Genomic DNA, 20,436 nt, shown 5'->3' on the forward strand with positions numbered 1-20,436 from the left:
ACTTTGCTCGCCCTCACCCTCTGCTCATGCTCCCTCTTCCACTGTCTCCCTGACCAAACAACTGCTACTTGGGGAACAATGTGCACAACTATGTACACTAGTCTGAGCACTCTTCAGGGGAGCCAGTAGCATTTGGAACTATTATTGTGTATTTATGTAGCACTGACATCTTCAGCACTTTACAGAGTACATAGTCATGTCACTGACTGCTCACTGGAGCTTACAATTTCATCCCTACCATAGTCAAACTGTAATGTCCGACCATATTATTATCATGTATTTATAAAGCACTGACATCTTCTGCAGTACTTTATATAGCACTGACATCTTCTGCAGTACTTTACAGAGTACATAGTCATGTCACTGACTGTCCCCAGAGCAGCTCACAACCTAATCCTACCGTAGTTATAGTATAATGTCCTACCATATTATTATTATGTATTTATATAGCACTGACATCTCCTGCAGCACTTTACAGAGTACATAATCATGTCACTGACTGTCCTCAGAGGAGCTCACAATCTAACCCTACTATAGTCATAATATAATGTCCTACCATATTATTAGTATTTATTTATATAGCACTGACATCTCCTGAAGCACTTTACAGAGTACATAGTCATGTCACTGACTGTCCTCAGAGGAGCTCACAATCTAATCCCTACCACAGTTATAGTCTAATATTTTCAATATAGGATTGTTTTGGGGTAAACCAGTTGACTTAGTATGTTTTTAGGATGCAGGAGATGTCTGAAGTATCTGAAGACAGAAACTCCATGCAGATTTTGCCCTGGCCAATGTTCAAGCCTAGGACTCAGCACTAAAATGCAGTAGTGCTACCCACTGAGCCTCTATTCTACTCATAGATATCTGCTCATCCATGTCATCAATTCTGACCCTCTACTACCCTTCCTCCCTCCATTCTACTTCTCTTCTCTTGTATCACTTACACAACAAACACACTGTGCTTATCTCCAGAATGGATTATGAATCAAACTATTAGGCCCAGTGCACACCAAAACCGCTAGCAGATCCTCAAAACGCTAGCGGTTTTTGGAGCAGATTTCAGAGCGATTCTAGGCATGTTTAGAGACATTTTCTAAACATGCCGAGTGTTTTTGTGAAGCAGATTACAAATACTGTTACAGTAAAAGCTGTTACTGAACAGCTTCTGTAACAAAAACGCCTGGAAAACCGCTCTGATCTAGCGTTTTTCAGAGCGGTTTGCATTTTTCCTATACTTTTATATTGAGACAGAATCGCTTCTGCAAACCGCAAATGTGCAGCAGGAGGCACATTTGCAGTTTGCTAAAAACCTCAAACCGCTGGTGTGCACCATCCCATTGAAATACATTAGCCAAGCGTTTCCACAGACAGATGCCGTTGGCGGATCCCTGCTAAAACCGCTCGGTGTGCACTGGACCTTAAACCACCTTACCATGTCAGCCCTTCAATGTCATGATATGCCCACTCTAGTCCTACCCTAACAGGTGGTAACATATCTGCATATCTCATAATGTTTGTGAAAAATTATTTTGAAAGTAAGAATGTCTTGCTTGATAATCCAATCTTGCAATGTGACTGCCATTGGAACTTGTAGTGTGGATGCTGTATTTATTTGAGGTGCATACTGGCAGCATGTGCTGTATGGCATACAATGCTGATCATCCATAAGGCAAACTTAGGCAGCTGCCTAGGGTCTAGAGAGAGTTTAGGGGCCTGGTGGTTGTTAGCCCCCACCAAATCTAACTAAATAAGCCAGGTGACCATCAGTGGAGGGCAAAGTGTTATCTTGCCTAGGGCCCCATTTCATAGTTATCCCTCTCTGATGGCTTATATCATGTGTGAAGTGTTCTATAATGTATATGATTTTTGTTTTATTTTTTATGGGGGGGGGGGGGGGCGCCACAGGATTTCTTGCCTGGAGTGACAAGAAGGCTAGAGGTGCCCCTGGATCACGGAATAACCATGATTCACTAGCATTTTTTCCACTATTCGACTGCCGAATCCGTGATCAATTATGGATCACGGAAACCGGCCACGGAAATTCCGTGATTGCAAATATTCGGAATTCGGTTACGGCCGTGATTGTGATGGAAATCCGTGATTAGCTTTTGATTGGACAGAAATGGCCAAAATTGACATCCCTTGGCCAATCAGAGGCCCCCAGCCAGGCCCTAGCAACCAATCCTAGGAGGGGAGGGCAGTGGAGGCCATTTCCAGAGCTCGGTCCATGCTAGACTCTGTGGCACTGAAAGGATCATCTCCAGGCCATATTGTACATCAGCAAGAGTCCTTACATTGCCCTTATATACTGTGTCTGACACTTGTATTCAGCTAGCTAGCAAGTGAGTGATTACTTAAGTCAGCCCCATGCTTGCTGTGACATCTACCCATGGCTGGGAGCCACGGATGCATGTCATTTTTTGGGCAACATTATCATGCTGTGGTACCACCAGTGAGGTGCCATGGTCGTTATGTGCTGCCTCACTGACCGCTTTAGTCCTCATCCTGCTACCGCTGATGTTCTATTTCACTACTAAAGTCTGAGTTCCCGCCACCAGGGGCCAAGGACAACTCTGCTGCCGTGTCATTGCTATCGCTGCAAGAAAAAAAAAAACTTTTACAAAAACCTCTCTGGGTCTTTTTGGCGTCAGCCACTCATCCTCCTCCAGTGGTACCACCACCGCCAGGTGTCATTGGGACTCTCCTTCACCTCTGTGATTGCTTAAAGTGTATTTCCCTGTTTAACCTGCTGAGCGGTCTGGACGAGCTCAGCTCGTCCAACACCGCCAGAGGCTGCCGCTCAGGCCCTGCTGGGCCGATTTCCACCAAATAAAAAGCAGCACACGCAGCCGGCACTTTGCCAGCCACGTGTGCTGCCTGATCGCCGCTGCAGCGCGGCGATCCGCCGCGTGCAGCGGCGAAAGAGGGTCCCCCCAGCCACCCGAGCCCAGCGTAGCCGGAACAAACAGTTCCGGCCAGCGCTAAGGGCTGGATCGGAGGCGGCTGACGTCAGGACGTCGGCTGACGTCCATGACGTCACTCCACTCGTCGCCATGGCGACGAGGGAAGCGAAACACGGGGGGCCGCTCATTGCGGCCTTCCGTGTTATTCCTTGCCGCCGGAGGCGATCGGAAGATCGCCTCCGGAGCGCCCTCTAGTGGGCTTTCATGCAGCCAACTTTCAGTTTGCTGCATGAAATAGTTTTTTTTTAATTTAAAAAAAACCCTCCCGCAGCCACCCTGGCGATTTAATCAGAACGCCAGGGTGGTTAAAACCACTTATTACCAATTAATAGCTGCATTTAAAGTGTTGATTTAACTTTAAAATCCATTTTCTCTAAAACTAAAAGTTCTTTTTTGGAATTTTGTTTAAGATGTAGCCCGTTATCACCTTTATAATCCATGCAATTTGGGGGATTGTAGCATGTATGGGGGCCTTGCTATTAGCTAAAACGCTTTTTCCGTGATCACAGCCGTGAATTTCCGTGATTGCCTCCAGGGGCGTAGCTAGAAATGACTGGGCCCCATAGCAAAAATGTTTTATGGGCCCCACGACCTTCCAACCCCACGGACCTCGGACCTCCTACCCAAACATTCCTCCAGGACCCTCCACCCCAACATTCCCACACCCCTCTAAGTACAGTATAAGTAGCCAGGTCTATAGGTGTCCCCAGTTTAGGTAATATTCAGGGGCGTAACTAGAAATCACTGGGCCCCCTTGTGGCAACAGCAATTTAAACTAAATACTGTACAAACGTTTTAACTCATACATGAACATTATGGAGAATCCAAGTTGAAAATAAACTGTGAAGACAAACAATTTCATCCATCCTACTCTTGAAAAATATATTCTTTTTTTTAGAACCTCCCAGTTTTATTTTCTGTTTTAAAAAGCTAAAACAGTAGGTTTAATGCTATTCTCTCATATGATGATGATTCAGCTTTTCCCATAGTCTCGCAGTTAGCAATCATGTGACCCCCATCAAGACAAATTCAGCAATCATGAGACCTCTATCAAGACAAATTCAGCAATCATGAGGCCCCCAACTTGACAAATCTAGCAATCGTGAGGCCCCCATCAAGACAAATTCAGCAATCATGAGGCCCCCATCAAGACAAATTCAGCAATCATGAGGCCCCAAGCAAACCATGAGGCTCCCAACAAGACAAATTCAGCTATCGTGAGGCCCCCAACAAGACAAATTCTGCAATGATGAGGCCTCCAGCAAATCATGAGGCCACCAACAAGACAAATTCAGCAATCATGAGGCCCCCAACAAGACAAATTCAGCAGTGATATGAGGCACATAAATAGACAGCATTTTACATAAATAGGCAGAATGCCCCCTTAATATGGAAGACACCTCTCACCTGGCTTCTGAATTCTCCTCTACTGGCTGCTGTGCCTGGCAATACTGTTTTTGGATGCATTGGGGATGATGTGTGGACTGAAAGGCCTGGCAGTGATGCTGTGGCCTGGCTGGCGGTGATGCTGTGGCCTGGCTGGCGATGATGCTGTGGCCGATGCTGTGGCTGGGTTGGTGGTGATGCTGTGGCCGGGTTGGCTGGCGGTGATGCTGTGGCCGGGCTGGCTGGCGGTGATGCTGGGCTGGGCTTGGCTGATTTAAGTAAATGCTGGCCTAACTGGTGGTGATGCTGTGGCCTTTTTGACAGTGATTCTGAGCTGGTTGGCTGGTGGTGATACTGGGCTGGCTGGCCTGGATAGTTTAGGTAGTGACAGGTGCCCCCTAGTTAAGGTAGTGCCACGAGTCCCCCAGTTTAGGTAGTGACAGGAGCCCCCCAGTTCAGGCAGTGACAGGAGCCACCCAGTTCAGGCAGTGACAGGAGCCCCCCAGTGTAAGTAGTGACAGGTGCCCCCCAGTTCAGGTAGTGACAGGGACCCCCCAGTGTATGTAGTGACATGAGCCACCAGTTTAAGTAGTGAGTGACAGGGACCCCCAGGCTAGGTAGTGAGTGACAGGGACCTCCAGTTAGGTAGTGACAGGGACCCCTAGGTTAGGTAGTGAGTTACAGGGACTCCCAGGTTAGGTAGTGAGTGACAGGCGCCCCCCAGGTTAGGTTGTGAGTGACATGGACCCCCAGTTAGGTAGTGAGTGACAGGGACCCCCAGGTTAGGTAGTGGGTGACAGGCGGCACCACCCAGGTTAGGTTAGGCCTCCCCTCCCCCTGGGCCCGTTTAGGGCCGTTTTTGGGGGCTGGAGGGGTCGTAGCATGAGAGGAGAGCTTGGTGGCACGTCGGTTGGGAGGGGGGATGGGGGCTCTGCACTACCCTCCAGCATTAAATAGTGTGGTTATGCAGGCGGCAGCAGATACATACCTCTTCTCTCTAGCTTCTGACGCAACTTCCTGTATAAACAGGAAGTAGCATCAGACACTAGAGGGAGAAACGTCTGCGCTGGAGCGCACTTAAGGTATGTACCTGCCGCTGCCTGCCGCCTGCATGACCACACTATTTAATGCTGGAGGGGAGCGCAGAGCCTGAGGTGAGGGGGGGGGGGGTGAGGGAGGGGGGGCCCTCCCCACCGACGTGCCACCAAGCTCTCCCCTCATGCTGCAACCCCTCCAGGTCCTGGGGGGGCATTCTGCTGCGGGCCCCCTGTGACGTAGGGCTCGGGCAGGCCCCACTGCAACCTCTATGGTTGCTATGGCGATTGCTACGCCCCTGCTGGTAATACACAATGAGATTTTTCAGCAGATTTACTGCCCGATCGATTTTTAGATCGGTTTTCTGATTGATTTCCATTCATTTCTATGAGAAATCTTTCAGAAAAACAATCAAAAATAAGATCTGACCTGTCGGAAATTAGCTATCGAACCATCTCTCTGCCAAAAAATCTCATGGTGTATTCCCAGCATTAGACTGTATTGTTGTTTTAGTTAATTAAGGTTGGTTTACACCTGTCCCTTGTGTTTAAGTGCAAAGTTGTGGCGTCCTCCTTGGTCTGCATCTGCGGAACCCAGCAGTGTGCAGTATCCATTGGCTCGTCTGCCTTCAGTCATTGCCACCAGCAGAGCCCAGATTCACCAGGAGGGGCTTGGTGGTGATCCCTGGGTTCTTTTTCACCTCTCTCACTATCCTCCTGGCCCTCCTGCCCAGCACAGGTGTCACTTTTGACTTCCGATCACGTCCTCTGAGATTTTCCACAGTGCGGAACATCTTGTATTTTTTATTAATACTTTGCACTGTAGCCACTGGAACCTGAAAACATTTAGAAATGGCTTTGTAGCCCTTTCCTGAATTGTGAGCAGCCGCAATGCGCAGCCGCAATGCGCAGCCGCAGGTCCTCCCTGAGCTTCTGTGTCTTAGTCATGACTGTCCACAAACCAACTGCAGAGAGCTGCTGTTTTTCACCTGTTGAGATAAATAAAACAGCTGTTCCCAATGAATCAGGGTAATTAGGATGCTTTAGAACAGCTTGGACTATTTGGAATGGTATAGAACTTTGGATTTTCCCACAGACTGTTTGTGAACGGTATGAATAATTTTGGACTGGACACTTTCTGCTGCAAATAAAAGCTGAGAAATGTTTTTTCCCCCCACAATAATGCCTCTTGTACATTGTGTTATTATCTTTTGGGAGACACCTATGCCATTTCCCGTCAAAAAATGACTTGCTGGTTGAATAAAAGAGGCTTTAAGTCAAAATTTGCCAGGGGTATGAATAATTATGGGCAGCACTGTATGAGGCATTGCCTTGTAAGAGCACAGCAGAAACTGAAAGTATCTAACTTCCAATGTATATGGCATCCATTTTATATACCTGCCTTGGCTCTTGTAGACTATTTTTATTTCCTCCTCTGAGAAAATGGCGTAATAGTCAGATTTGCATCAGGTAGTAATGTAATTTAAACAGCTGAAACATATTAAGCTTCAAGCAGAATGTGAAATATAAGTTTGGTGCTGTTGGCCTCATAGCAGAGCAGGGACAAGGTCCTCCAGCACCCAAGGCTGAGACACCAAAGTGCGCCCCTCCATCCCTCCCACCCCAGCCGTCACACACTGATTGCTATTAGACTAAGAGGCGCCACAGGGCCCCCAACCTCCCCAACACCTTAATATCTAGTTATCTGGCTTGCAGTCACTGCTATGTATCCCCTTTTCTTATTTCTTTCTGCTTCATACACAATTAGGAATGACAGCTGAATGAATTGTGCGCCCCCTCCTACACTGCGCCCTGAGGCTGGAGCCTCTCCAGCCTATGCCTCGGCCCGGCCCTGCCTCATAGACACGACAGTGTTGAAACAATTTTTCAACACTCTCGTGTCTGTGTGTGTATGTGTGTCTGCAATTACAACCCCTTGCCTAACACATCAAGAGAACATGGGAACCACAATATATAAAACTTCAGATATGTGAACGCTTTGTGCAAATGGGTGTCAAAATGTCAGAATACTGACTGTCCTTGCACCTAGGAACTATAATAATTCCAATATTTGTATAGCGCCTTTCTCCTGTCGGACTCAAAGCGCTTGCGAGTCAGCCTCTAGAGTGGACTCGGTAGGCAGTAGCAGTGTGAGGGATTCTTGCCCAAAGAGCTCTTTACTGAATAGGTGCAGCTTACTGCTTACTGAACAGAAAGAGCTGAGATTTGACCTCCTTTGACTGCCCGCCCATTCACAGAGGACCCTCCGACTGACGCAACCGGGGATTCAGACGTGCTTATGGGGCTGGAGGAAGCTGCGGGTGAGTATCAAATTTTTACCATTTGAAGTCTCTGGTACACTTTAAAAAGGCATGAGTGTGGACAGGCCCTAAGGGCTCATTCACAATGCATGCACAAATGCAGCTCGCTAGTGACTGTGCATCACTGCAACTACTGCAGAGACAGATTGCGGGGAGAGCAGAGAATGCGCCCTCAAGTCCCTGCGCCCAGAGGCCTCTCTCCAGCCTTGGCCCAGCCCTGCACTATCCAGCCACTACAAATATGTTTACACTACTATGATCTCCAAACAAAACAGTCTGCAAAAAGATATTTAGAGCACAGAAGTCAGTCGGGAAGGTGTTTGTCTCAGTAGGAATCCTTATAAAAGACTACCTTGAACATGTAAATACAATATATGAGGAATACTACTTTTCTTTGCTGCAAAACGTACACCTGGGTTTGAGGGACAAAAGGCATAGCAGATTGTACAAATGTGTTTTGCAGTGCAACACCCCAGCACACTCTGGCAGCACAGCAAAAACTGAAAGTGTTAGGCTTCCAATGTATATGGCATCCATTTTATTTACTTACCCTGGCTCCTGCAGATTTTTGTTCCTCCTTTGACAAAATGGCAGATGGGTCAGAGATTTCCATCATATAATAATATAACTGAAACCACTGAAGATTAGTGAGATATTATGAGAAATATAACTTTCTTGACCCTGCCTCTACTGCTTTTTGGTTGCCCTATGAGTTTTTCAACTTTCTGGTACAGTAAAATCCTTTTATAGTAAACTCCAAGGGACCAGGAAAAGTAGATTACGCTATCAGAATTGGTCATGCATTGTATATCCACTTTCCCCTCCACTACACTATATCTACGTCAGCTTTGGCACCCTCCAAGCCAGAGTCACGTAGATATACTGACCTCCTTGCAGCCCTGTTGTGCAGGAACAGGTGCACTTCAGAGCGCACCCCCCGGCACTGTCGGCTGCCTTACTAATTGGCAAAAGGGAACATGTTCCCTTGTAGCCAATTAGTGACCCCCCCCCCCCCCCCCCCCCGCGGATGAACGATCACCGCTGTAGCAAACAGCGTGATCATTCATCTTTCCCCCTCCGTGGTCTGATCGTAAAAAAAATGCCCCTGCAAGATGAATATCTCACCTTACCTGGTTCCTGCGATCGTCCTGCAGCTCCAACCTCCATTCACCGCGCTGCACTCAGCCCTGTGACGCTGAATATCTGGGTCCCGGCTTGATGACGTCATCAAGCCGGGACCCGGATGTTCGGCATCAGAGGGCTGAGTGCACCGCGGTGAATGGAGGCTGGAGCTGCAGGACGATCGCAGGAACCAGGTAAGGTGAGATATTCATCTTGCAGGGGCTTTTTTTTTAACAATCTGGCCGGGGGGGGGGCATAGTGGTAAGGGGGGGGGGCACATCTGGCTGCCCATAACAGGGTGGGGGGATCCAAATCCGAAGGGGAGTGGGGTTGAAATTATTATTGGGGCCCATCAGGGTAATGGGGTGGGGGATTTTATAATGGGGGCACATCTGTTGGTCCTGAGGGACATAACTTAATGCTGGGGGCACATATGCAATAATGGGGTGGGGACGCTAATCCTGGGGGCACATCTGGCTATAATGGGGAACACTGATCTTGGGGACACACCTGGCTATAATGAGGGGTGCTTATTTGGGATACGCAGCTGTATATATATATATATATATGTCTGTGGGGTCGCAAATGCGGGGACACATCTGGCTATAATGGAGGCTGATATTGGGGGGCACATCTGGCTATACTGGGGGGTCTGATACTGGGCACACATCTGGCTATCTATCCTTGGGGGACATAATACTGATGGCATGTCTTTTACCTACTGTAGCACTTTGTTGAATTTAAGAAAACCTGCGAAGTAATGCAATTTTAACGGTTTTCCCAGTTTTTTCCCGCTAAAATGTGCAGAAAAAAAAAATTCTCGGGACAAAATATCCCTCAATGAAAGTCTAGTTTATCCTGAAAAAAACGATATCTAGATCATTTAGGTGCCGTGAGTAGGGATAAAGTTATTGCTGATTGAATAGGGACATAGCTAAAACGTCAAAACTGCTCTGGTCAATAAGGGGAAAACAAGGTCTGGATGCGAAGTGGATATTTATACAGGCACATTTCCTGGGACCCGAGGACTGAGTTTACTATATCTAGAGGTTTACTATATCAGAGTTTACTATAACGAAATTCTACTGTATAATATCTATCTACCTTCGCATGCAGGGTCTGAGGACCAATGCAACCACAGGGAGGCAGCCGTAAAGTTCCAAAGTCTATTTATTGTTCAGCAAACATAAATTCGCTTCCTTCCAGCAAACAAAACAAACATCTTATCTTCAGCAGTAAGAATAACAAAAACAGTCTCTCTACAGCAGCACAAGATATACAAACCAGTAAACTTACATGGTTGTTCTTTACTAGTCTGAAGAGGGTTTTTAATCCACAGGCCTCTGGGCAGTGAAGATCATTCTCCAGCCTCAGCTCTCACATCCAACCTCACAAACTGACTCAGGAAACAGCCAACACCCAGTCTGATACCTGTATATCTAAAACCTGTATCATCAGCATGTGAACCCCATGACAAACAGACCAACCTGTCTGGCAACCTTCATTGTCCAGCCCCCTTTCTGTAAGGAATATATGGAATAACTCACCATCTACCAATCCCTGCAGAGGGAGTACACAATATACCTGGAGAGACTATACCGCCCCAAAGACAGACCCTGAGCCTGTACCGTCTGAGCGCCCACAGCATGGAGATAGAGACAGGGCAGCACAGACAGACATGGGAGCCTTGAGAGCAGAGACTGTGCAGGAAGTGTGACCAGGGGGTCCTGGAGGATGAGGCCCACTTCCTGCTACACTGCAGCATATATGCACCAGTGAGGACTGCCCACTTCCAGAGACTTTCCACCCACATTCAGGGTTTCACCTCCACAGATGAGAGGAAACTACACCCTACTGGGGGAAGAGGACACAACCGTGCAAATAGTGGCCCGATATGTCACTATCTGCCACCAACTGAGAGAAACATAATACTGCACAGACTGTATGGACTATGTAGCCCTTATACTGCCCTGTATACATTCCTCACCCAGCCCCCTATACTGTCCTTTATATCCCTTATATGGGGGGATTAGTAGCTATAATATATATCAGTACAGGCACAGAGTAAAAGCTTATACTGTACATACTGGGGATAAAATTAAACCCACTGTGTGTAGGCATAGTTTTGTATAATGCAAATAATATAATTGTATAATGAAAACTAATTATGCATAAAGACATCTGTTGTTAAAAAAATAGCATTGTTTTTATGAAAATTACCAAAGGATTCCACTTGCACAACAAATTCCTAGATCCTCATGGATAGACAGCTGCCTGCTCACACATACAGCAGACTGACACTCCCCATGCATACATTGCCATGCAGGAGGAAAGAGTATTGCTCTGTGAGCTAGAGTAAGACCTCCCCGCAGACTCCTAGCCTGTCATCACGTCAGGATAACAGGGAGTCAGTAGGCAGTGGACATTGCTGCGTACATAAAGATCTGTGAATTCTTTAAGCAAGTATTTTATTTTATCTATCATGTTGCGGAGCCACGTACTTGCTTGTGTGGTACTGAGAGATTCTCCAGTGCTTCTGCATCTGAGCAAGTGCATTTTTCTTGTTCTAAACTTAGCGTTTTGCTTCCTAAACACCTCCTAAACACATCTATTGTACTCATATATAGATAGATAGTAATTTGATTGTTTGTAGTCAGCTATTGTATAGTGTACTGTGCTAGGCTAGTGTTAGTCCGTGTGCAGGCTAGGCCTGCTAGCCTAAGGCAGCCTTAGCCTACTACTAGCTTAGGTAGGTTAGGGATTATAGTTCGTTTTGTACTTGTACTAGTTTAGTTACTTTCTACTGTTAGTCTGCGAGTTTATTAGCTTCTGTACTGTGTAATAAATAATAGTTACATCACAAGCCAGCATCCGGTGTGACCTGTGACTGTCATCTGCGCGACCCTATTGATTGATTGCCTCCGACCGTGTGTGACTGTCTGGCACACGACTTAGTTATTGTGTAGTAAACTAGCGATTTATAGTTAGTTGCGTACTACTACTACCACCCGTTCAGTTAATTTCTACTGTTAGTCTGTGAGTTTATTAGCTTCTGTACTGTGTAATAAATAATAGTTATAAACAATGGTAAAAAGAGTGGCACTCATAAATGGTAACAGTAAAAAAGGGCGCAGGAGGCAAGTGGACAAATCGGGCGCCGCCATTCACTCCCATAATAAATATCGTTTAATGGGAGCCCAACAGGAAAAAAGGGCGCCGGAGAAAAATAACGTTTTAAAAGCGGCGCCCGGAGACTTTTAATGTTTTATAACTGCTTCTCATGATTACACATTATTTAATGATTTATACATTTTTTAACATTATTTTTAAACGAAAAACAGTACAATTTTTTTTTTTACATTATTTTTAAACGAAAAACCGCACAATATTTTTTTGAAACGTTATTAATGCTTATCACAGGGGGGGGTCTTAGGTTTAGGCCCCACCAGGAGGGTCTTAGGTTTAGGCACCACCAGGGGGGTCTTAGGTTTAGGCACCACCAGGGGGGTCTTAGGTTTAGGCACCACCAGGTGGGTCTTAGGTTTAGGCACCAATACGGGGGTCTAGGGGTTAGGGGTAGGTACAGGGAGGGTTACTTACTATTTTTTTTTAAACGTTATTATACGTTTCACTTTTTAAACGGAAGATTAACGTTTTCACAATTGCCGATTTCATGCACATTATTTAATGATTTATAACTTTATAAAACATTATTTTTAAACGAAATATAGTACATTATATTTTTAAACGTTATCCATGTTTATCGTTTAAAACCCCGCGCCCTTTTTTCCCAGCTCCCCTTTTTAACGTACGCCTCATAAATAGCGGGGATTATGGGTGCCCAAGCCTCAATGGATCCCCACACCTTCAGATCCCATCTGTATAGCAAAGAAGCGTTGGAGGAGGGAACAGAGGCTGCACTAAGCAATTATAAGGAGTGCAATAAAAATTGTAAAAAAGAAATTAGGCTGGCAAAGATCGAAAGTGAAAATAAAATCGCTAGGGATATCAAATCTAACTCAAAAAAGTTTTACAAGTACATCAACTCTATAAAAAGAAAGGTTGACTGTATAGGACTCCTAAAGGATGAGGGTGGGAACTCAATGGTGGATGACCAAGGGAAGGCAGAGTTATTAAATGCTTTCTTTGCTTCTGTCTTCACAAAGGAAACAGCACTGTTGCAAATTACAGAGGCAGAAGAGTCTCCATCTTCTAACTGTAATATTTAATACTTAATGCAGGAAGAAGTGAAGGCAAGACTAAATAAATTAAAAATAGACAAGGCACCTGGCCCAGATGGCATGCATCCTCGGGTCCTAAGAGAATTAAGTTCAGTTATAGATAAACCCCTTTATCTTATCTTTTGTGACTCTCTTTCAACTGGCAGAGTTCCAGTGCATTGGCGTACAGCCCACGTTTTCCCATTATTTAAGAAGGGCAAAAAATCAGATCCAGGAAATTATAGACCTGTAAGCTTAACATCAGTTGTATGCAAACTATTTGAGGGGTTACTAAGAGATACTATACATGACTTCATAGTAGAAAATAATCTTATTTCTCAGCATCAACATGGGTTTACTAAAGACAGGTCCTGTTTGACTAACATGCTCAGCTTTTATGAGGTAGTAAATGCTAATATGGATATTGGGAATGCTGTAGATGTGATATACTTGGACTTTGCAAAGGCCTTCGACACTGTTCCCCACAAAAGTCTGGTGCAAAAGATGAGGATGCAAGGACTGGGGAAGAGTCTGTGTGCATGGATAGGGAACTGGCTAATGGACAGAAAACAAAGAGTTGTGGTCAATGGATCGTACTCAAAATGGGAGACTGTTAGCAGTGGGGTCCCACAGGGGTCTGTACTGGGTCCAGTGCTCTTCAATTTATTTATTAATGACCTAGTAGATGCAGTAGTGAGCAATGTTGCTATTTTTGCAGATGATCCAAAATTGTGCAGAATCATCAACTCTCAGGAAGATAGTAATAAAAATACATATATCCAGGCACATCGCCTCTAGTTAGGACATTAAATAAATTATTAGGGAAAGGGAGGTGCTGAAGGGGGTGTGGCTAGAAACAGCAAAAATCAATTAACCCTTCGCATTCTCACATGCAAATGTTCAAACAAATGCATTCACAGGTTCACTCATCCAGGCACAACTGTTATCCCTACAGCTAAATTAAAAGCCAGGGTTTTAGTTCACAGAAGAATGCATTCGTATGCTTAGTCACCTATACTGCGTAGAAGTACCCAGGTAAACATAGGTGTCCTAACTCTGTCCCTGTAACATGCATAGTGCAGACATGCAAACACATTCATTGCATCAAACCTATCAATGGATTAGGAGCACATATCCTGACGTCCTCTCCTGGGACAGACAGTGCATCTTACCAATCGCACAAGGGAGCTAACGTAATGTATCCATGTGCACCATGCACATACACCAGCATAAGCTGTGTGCATGCTGACAAACACATACAGGGGAATGAGGGAGGGCACTGAATTAGACCCTAGCCACAGGGGTCAATGATAAGAATAAAAATACATATATCCAGGCACATCGCATCTAGTTAGGACATTAAATAAATTATTAGGGAAAGGGAGATAAGCTGTGTGCATGCTGACAAACATACAGGGGAAGGAGGGAGTGCACTGAATTAGACCCTAGCCACAGGGGTCAATGATAAGAATAAAAATGGACACATAACGTTAGCTCCCTTGTGCGATTGGTAAGATGCACTGTCTGTCCCAGGAGAGGACGTCAGGATATGTGCTCCTAATCCATTGATAGATTTGATGCAATAAATGTGTTTGCATGTCTGCACTATGCATGTTACAGGGCCAGAGTTAGGACACCTATGTTTACCTGGGTGCTTCTGCGCAGTATAGGTGACTAAGCATAAGAATGCATTCTTCTGTGAACTAAAACCCTGGCTTTTAATTTAGCTGTAGGGATAACGGTTGTGCCTGGATGAGTGAACCTGTGAATGCATTTGTTTGAACATTTGCATGTGAGAGTGCGAAGGGTTAATTGATTTTTTCTCAGGAAGATAGTGTCATATTGCAACAGGATCTGGATAGGATGGCTATATGGGCACATTATTATTATTATTTAGTATTTATATAGCGCCGACATATTACGCAGCCCTGTACAGTGTATATATATATATATTGTCTTGTCGCTAACTGTCCCTCAAAGGAGCTCACAATCTAATCCCTACCATTGCCATATGTCTATATTATGTAGTGTAAGTACTGTAGTCTAGGGCCAATTTTAGGGGGAGCCAATTAACTTATCCGTATGTTTTTTTGGAATGTGGGAGGAAACCGGAGTGCCCGGAGGAAATCCACGCAGACACGGAGAGAACATACAAACTCTTTGCAGATAGTGCCCTGGGATTCGAACCAGGGACCCAGTGCTGCAAGGCGAGAGAGCTAACCACTACGCCACCGTGCTGCGGCACATAAATGGCAGATGAAATTCAATGTTGAAAAATGTAAAGTCATGCATTTTGGTCATACCAATGGTCTAGCACCATACAAAATAAATGGGATACAGTTGGGGACATCAAACTTGGAGAAGGACTTAGGAGTACTCATCGACAACAAGTTAAATAATCGTACTCAATGCCAAGCCGCTGCAGCTAAAGCTAACAAAATTTTGGGATGCATTAAAAGGGAAATAAAAACTCGAGATGCTAGCATAATATTGCCCCTGTTTAACTCTCTAGTAAGGCCACATCTGGAATATGGAATTCAGTTCTGGGCACCACATTACAAAAAAGATATTGCAGTTTTAGAGCAGGTGCAGAGACGAGCTACAAAATTGATACGTGGGATGGAACGTCTCACTTACCAAGAAAAGTTAGATAAACTGGGTTTATTTAGTCTAGAGAAAAGACGCCTTAGAGGGGATCTAATTAACATGTATAAATACTTTAGAGGGAAATATAATAGCTTGGCGGATGAGCTTTTTGTCCCTAGGCCTTCTCAAAGGACTAGAGGACATGATCTGCGCATGGAGGAAAAACGTTTTAGCCATTTATTTAGGAAAGGGTTCTTTACAGTAAGAGTGATTAAGATGTGGAATGCATTGCCACAGGAAGTCGTTATGGCAAACTCTATACCTGCATTTAAAGGGGGCTTAGATGCTTTCCTTGCGTTGAAAGACATCCATGGCTACAATTACTAGGTAAGGCCTAATGATGTTGATCCAGGGATTTTATCTGATTGCCATCTGGAGTCGGGAAGGAATTTTTCCCTTTTGGGGCTAATTGGACGATGCCTTGTAAGGGGTTTTCGCCTTCCTCTGGATCAACAGGGATATGTGAGGGAGCAGGCTGGAGTTGTACTTTGTACTGGTTGAACTCGATGGACGTATGTCTTTTTTCAACCAAAATAACTATGTAACTATATGTAACTATGAGGCTGGTACAAAAATAGAAAAAGCTCTTTATTGAATCATAAAAACAGTGGTAACACAGTGACAGCCCGCTGTTTCAGGTCTAAGCCCTTCTTCAAGCCGTTTCAACCACAAGTGAACTCACACATACATAGCCTATATATAGTGTCCATCCACCAAATCATCCAATCAGTTTAAATTAACTACAGCCAATCAGATTACCTGCGCTCTGCGGCGGACCTGAGTGGAAACTTCATCCCTAAATATGTAAATTCAAATCCTACTGCAGTATAACGGAGTATTGCGGCGCACCACGCCAGCATAGAACCACCTCCGTTCTCCTATTTGTCCAGGCTGGATCAGGTGACTCGCATAGTAACCTACGTCACCATGCACACGCTGTCAGTAATCCTCATACAGCTCTACGCATGCTAAGTACGCTTTGAGCTCATAATGCGACCAACCGAGCAACACCGCCTAGAAGGCGGGTTCCATCTACGTCACATGTAAATAAAACCGCCGTTAACCAATGCGTCGAAATAGAGGACCCGTGACTGTGCATCCATGGCAATGCAGGAGCGCCTGTAAACACAAAACAGACGTAGAGATCTCACCCCATCCGCCTCCACAAAAAGTTACATCAGGTACATCTCCAATCAGTATCCTCCAGCGCAGGCAATATGAAAGCTCTGTAAGAAAACAGCAACAGAAAAACATTAGAGCATGCAGATTAACCTGGAAATGACATATTATATACAGAACCCCAAATCATATTCTTTGTTGAGTCCGCCCTCCCCCAACGTCCCCAACCTCCTGATCCACCCTGCTTCCCTCCTAAGTAATGTAGCAGGTAGAAAGAGGGGGGATCTATTTATTTTTATTCTTATATTATGACCTGGTCAGCAGCTTTAAATAGAGGCGCTGCTGACACAGGTTTGTTAAGTAAGAGCATTTTGCCCTTAGTTGTAATGGGCACTGCTGTGTGGGTAGGCAGGGCTGATGGCTGAGAGAAGGTTGCTAAGCAACCAGACACACAAGCAGGGGAGTCGTTAGGGAAGATACAACGGCTCTCTGAGGGGTTGAGTTGGCAGTTGGAGCGGACAGGGGAAGAGGAGCGACGCAGCAGGCCCAGCTGAGGAGATGCAGGCCACACACTGCAGCAGCTGACATTTTGGGAAGAAAAGTAATGCGCTGAGATGATTCTTCAATCCTCCACAGACAGCCATCAGTCCATCAAGGCTGACAAGGAGTGGGGAAGCCAGGAAAGAGATTTCAGGCAGATGAAAAAGAGCCAGTCAGATGTATAGCCAGTGATTCTTGATACAGAGGTGCTGGGAAAGAAGCCTTTAAATCTGACACGTATGAAATATGATTAATACTGTGATAAATCAGCGTGTGACGAGAAAGATACTTGAACATTTTGATTATAGTGAATTGGCTCTGGTAATATCCCCCACTGCTGAAGTATAGTGCTGGTGAGACCGAGAATTGAGACTGACAATCCCTAATTGTTATGATTATCATCTTACTTGTATTTTCATAAGTTTACCTGAATGTGTAAACAATAGTGGAGTGGCCGCCGCGCAGGGCGGTTTCCGTTCGGCTCACGACACAGAACAGGGCGGGCGCCGCCGCAGCTGACGGGATGGCGGCGGGTCCCGCTGCTCGGCCAGCGGAATTGTGGGGGCAGATGGATGTGGACACCGCCGCCGCCACTAGCAACACGGCGGCGGGTCCCGCAATGCGGCTGGCGGATGGCTGGACGCGGGCGCGCGTGGACTCAGGGCCTGGCCTCTCAGATGCAGATGCAGAGGCAGAGGGTCACACACGCGCACGCACGCGCAAGGAGGCAGGACTCTTACCTCCTACGTAGGAGGGTCAGCTGACTCTCCTGTCAGCTGACATCTACAGGGTCCCCGATTGGTTAGACTTCTGGGCAGATTAGCTGAGGGACTCTCAGCATATAAGGAGCTGGGCTTCAGTTGCTCCTTGTCTGCTGTCGTGTAAACACTTCTGTGTTAGCGCCCAGACCTTAGTATAGTGCCCAGTTGTTGATACTAAGGATTTCACACCTTAGCCTAGGAATTACTGTATTTTGATCTGTGTTTTGACTCTGGCTATCCCTGACTACCCTTTCTCTTGCTGATCCCGTACCTTTGCCTATCTGATCCTTGTTGCCGACCTCTGCCTGTCTAAACGTTTACTCTTCTGCCTTCTGCTCCTGTACTGCCACTGCCATCTCTGTTGCCGAACCTTTGCCTGTCTGACCTTTCTCCCTTCAGTGGAACGTCTCCCACTGGAGGGTTATCTCTGAGGCTTGCCTCTCCGAGACACCTACCCCAAGCAGACCGTTACTGCTGGGGTCGAGATTCCTCACTCAGCCTGGTTAGAGGATCTCACTCACAGGGTTCCCATTCAGAGGTAACCACACCTCTGAGGAATTACCGTGTGGTGGACATTTCCACACTACCTGATTTATTACTGTATTTATTTGTGTATTTGCTGGTGTCCAGAGGTTATCAATATATCGGATTATTGGTGATACTGCAGATCATCTATAATTGGGTATATATCTGTATTGTTGGTGATACTGCAGATCGCCAATAATCAGATTCTCTCTGCGTGCTGACACCAATCATGACAGAACAGCAGACCATTGGTATGGAAGCACTTCGCGGTCAGATCGAGCCTCTAACCACTTCGCTCAATAACCTCATCGAGGTGGTTAATACACAACAGACTCAGATCAACCAGTTGGCTGGGTCTGTACGGGTCTTGCAGACGACTGTGGCCACAGTCCAATCCCCTCCGGTCACAGATCTCCGCATGTCAGTGCCCGAAAAGTTTTCAGAGCAAAGATCAGATTTCCAGAATTTCCGTAACCGGGTTCTATCTTATTTTGAACTACAAAAAAGGACACGATATTTGTCACTTGAGGAACAGACAATTTAATTTAATACTCCACAATTAATTCGCAACACGTTTCACGGGCACAATCCCGCTTCATCAGGCAATAGACATACGGAGTATCACGGCTAGACGTCCAAAACACGCTTGGCACCTCTGTGGTAAAATTGTCTGTTCCTCAAGTGACAAATATCGTGTCCTTTTTTGGAGTGACCGGTCCACCGCCGCCACCCGAATGTTTTAAAACTTTTTAGTATACTTTTATTCTTTTGGCGCCTCTGCACAGCTTACTATCAGAATTTTCCACCCTGGTGGAAGGGTGTTCTACCCTCTTTTCCTTCTACAGAGAGCGACATCTTAATCCTGAGTGGGGACAGGTCTAATCTCCCCACCTGCCTATACAGTGGTTGCCTGTGTGGTAACCCATGTTTGTGAGTATATTACTTACTTGTCTATTACACTTCTGGTTCCAATACGTACTACACTATATCGGGCTCTCGGTTTCTTCTTTTTATCTCTTATTTTGAACTACGACCCACTCAGTCAGGTTCTGAGCAACAAAGAGTGACCTTTATTAAAACTTTACTGTCCGGGGACTCGCAAACCTGGGCGTACGGTCTTCCGCCCGAGGATGCGGCTCTCATCTCAGTAGAGGAATTTTTCAAAGCAATGGCCATAATTTATGACGATCCGGATGCTTCGGTCACTGCCGAGAGGAAGCTCAAAAATCTCAGGCAGGGTCGAGACACAGTTGAGGTCTACGCGGCAGAATTCAGAAAGTGGGCCGTGTCATCTAGGTGGGGTTCGCATGCCTTGTTAGATTGTTTTCTGTCAGGCCTGTCGGATGCAGTCTCTGAGTTATTGTTGGGACACCCAGAACCCAAGTCAGTGGATGACGCCATTTCTCTGGCAATACGGGCAGACTGCAGACTGCGTTATCAGCGCCAGTCAAGGGGCAGGAATGCAATGAGAGTCTTTTCTCATGCGTCCTCAGCACCTGCTCCTTCTGCCGACGAACTGATGCAAATCGGTCATTCTCGGTTGACTCGAGCAGAGAAAGATCGTAGAAGGGCAGAGAACCTTTGCCTATTTTGTGCTGAGCAGGGTCATATTGCTCAAAATTGCCCCAGGAAATCGGGAAACGCTACTGTCTAGGTGTAGTTCGAGGTAATACCCTAGACACACAGAACTTACCTCTAAGTCAGAATAATCGGTTACTTCTCCCGTGTTCCATTTCCTGGGGGAATTCCACGGTTTGTACGGAAGCTTTTGTGGACTCAGGGTCCGCAACCAA

At 45.9% G+C, this 20,436-nt stretch overlaps 2 protein-coding genes across 3 annotated transcripts in view; one reads left to right on the forward strand and one right to left on the reverse strand.

Annotated features, from left to right (window-relative positions):
- The window catches only part of LOC137540826 (uncharacterized), a 111,530-nt gene extending 101,317 nt beyond the window's left edge, over positions 1 to 10,213 (reverse strand). For both annotated transcript variants that reach the window (XM_068261991.1, XM_068261990.1), the window contains exon 1: positions 10,129 to 10,213. The gene's annotated coding sequence lies outside the window, so the exon portion shown is untranslated. The remainder of the gene's footprint in view (positions 1 to 10,128) is intronic.
- The window catches only part of LOC137541345 (VID27-like protein), a 353,729-nt gene that overhangs the window by 208,742 nt on the left and 124,551 nt on the right, over positions 1 to 20,436 (forward strand). The window lies entirely within an intron of this gene.

Source organism: Hyperolius riggenbachi, chromosome 12, assembly GCF_040937935.1.
Source record: "Hyperolius riggenbachi isolate aHypRig1 chromosome 12, aHypRig1.pri, whole genome shotgun sequence".
Lineage (NCBI taxonomy): Eukaryota > Metazoa > Chordata > Amphibia > Anura > Hyperoliidae > Hyperolius > Hyperolius riggenbachi.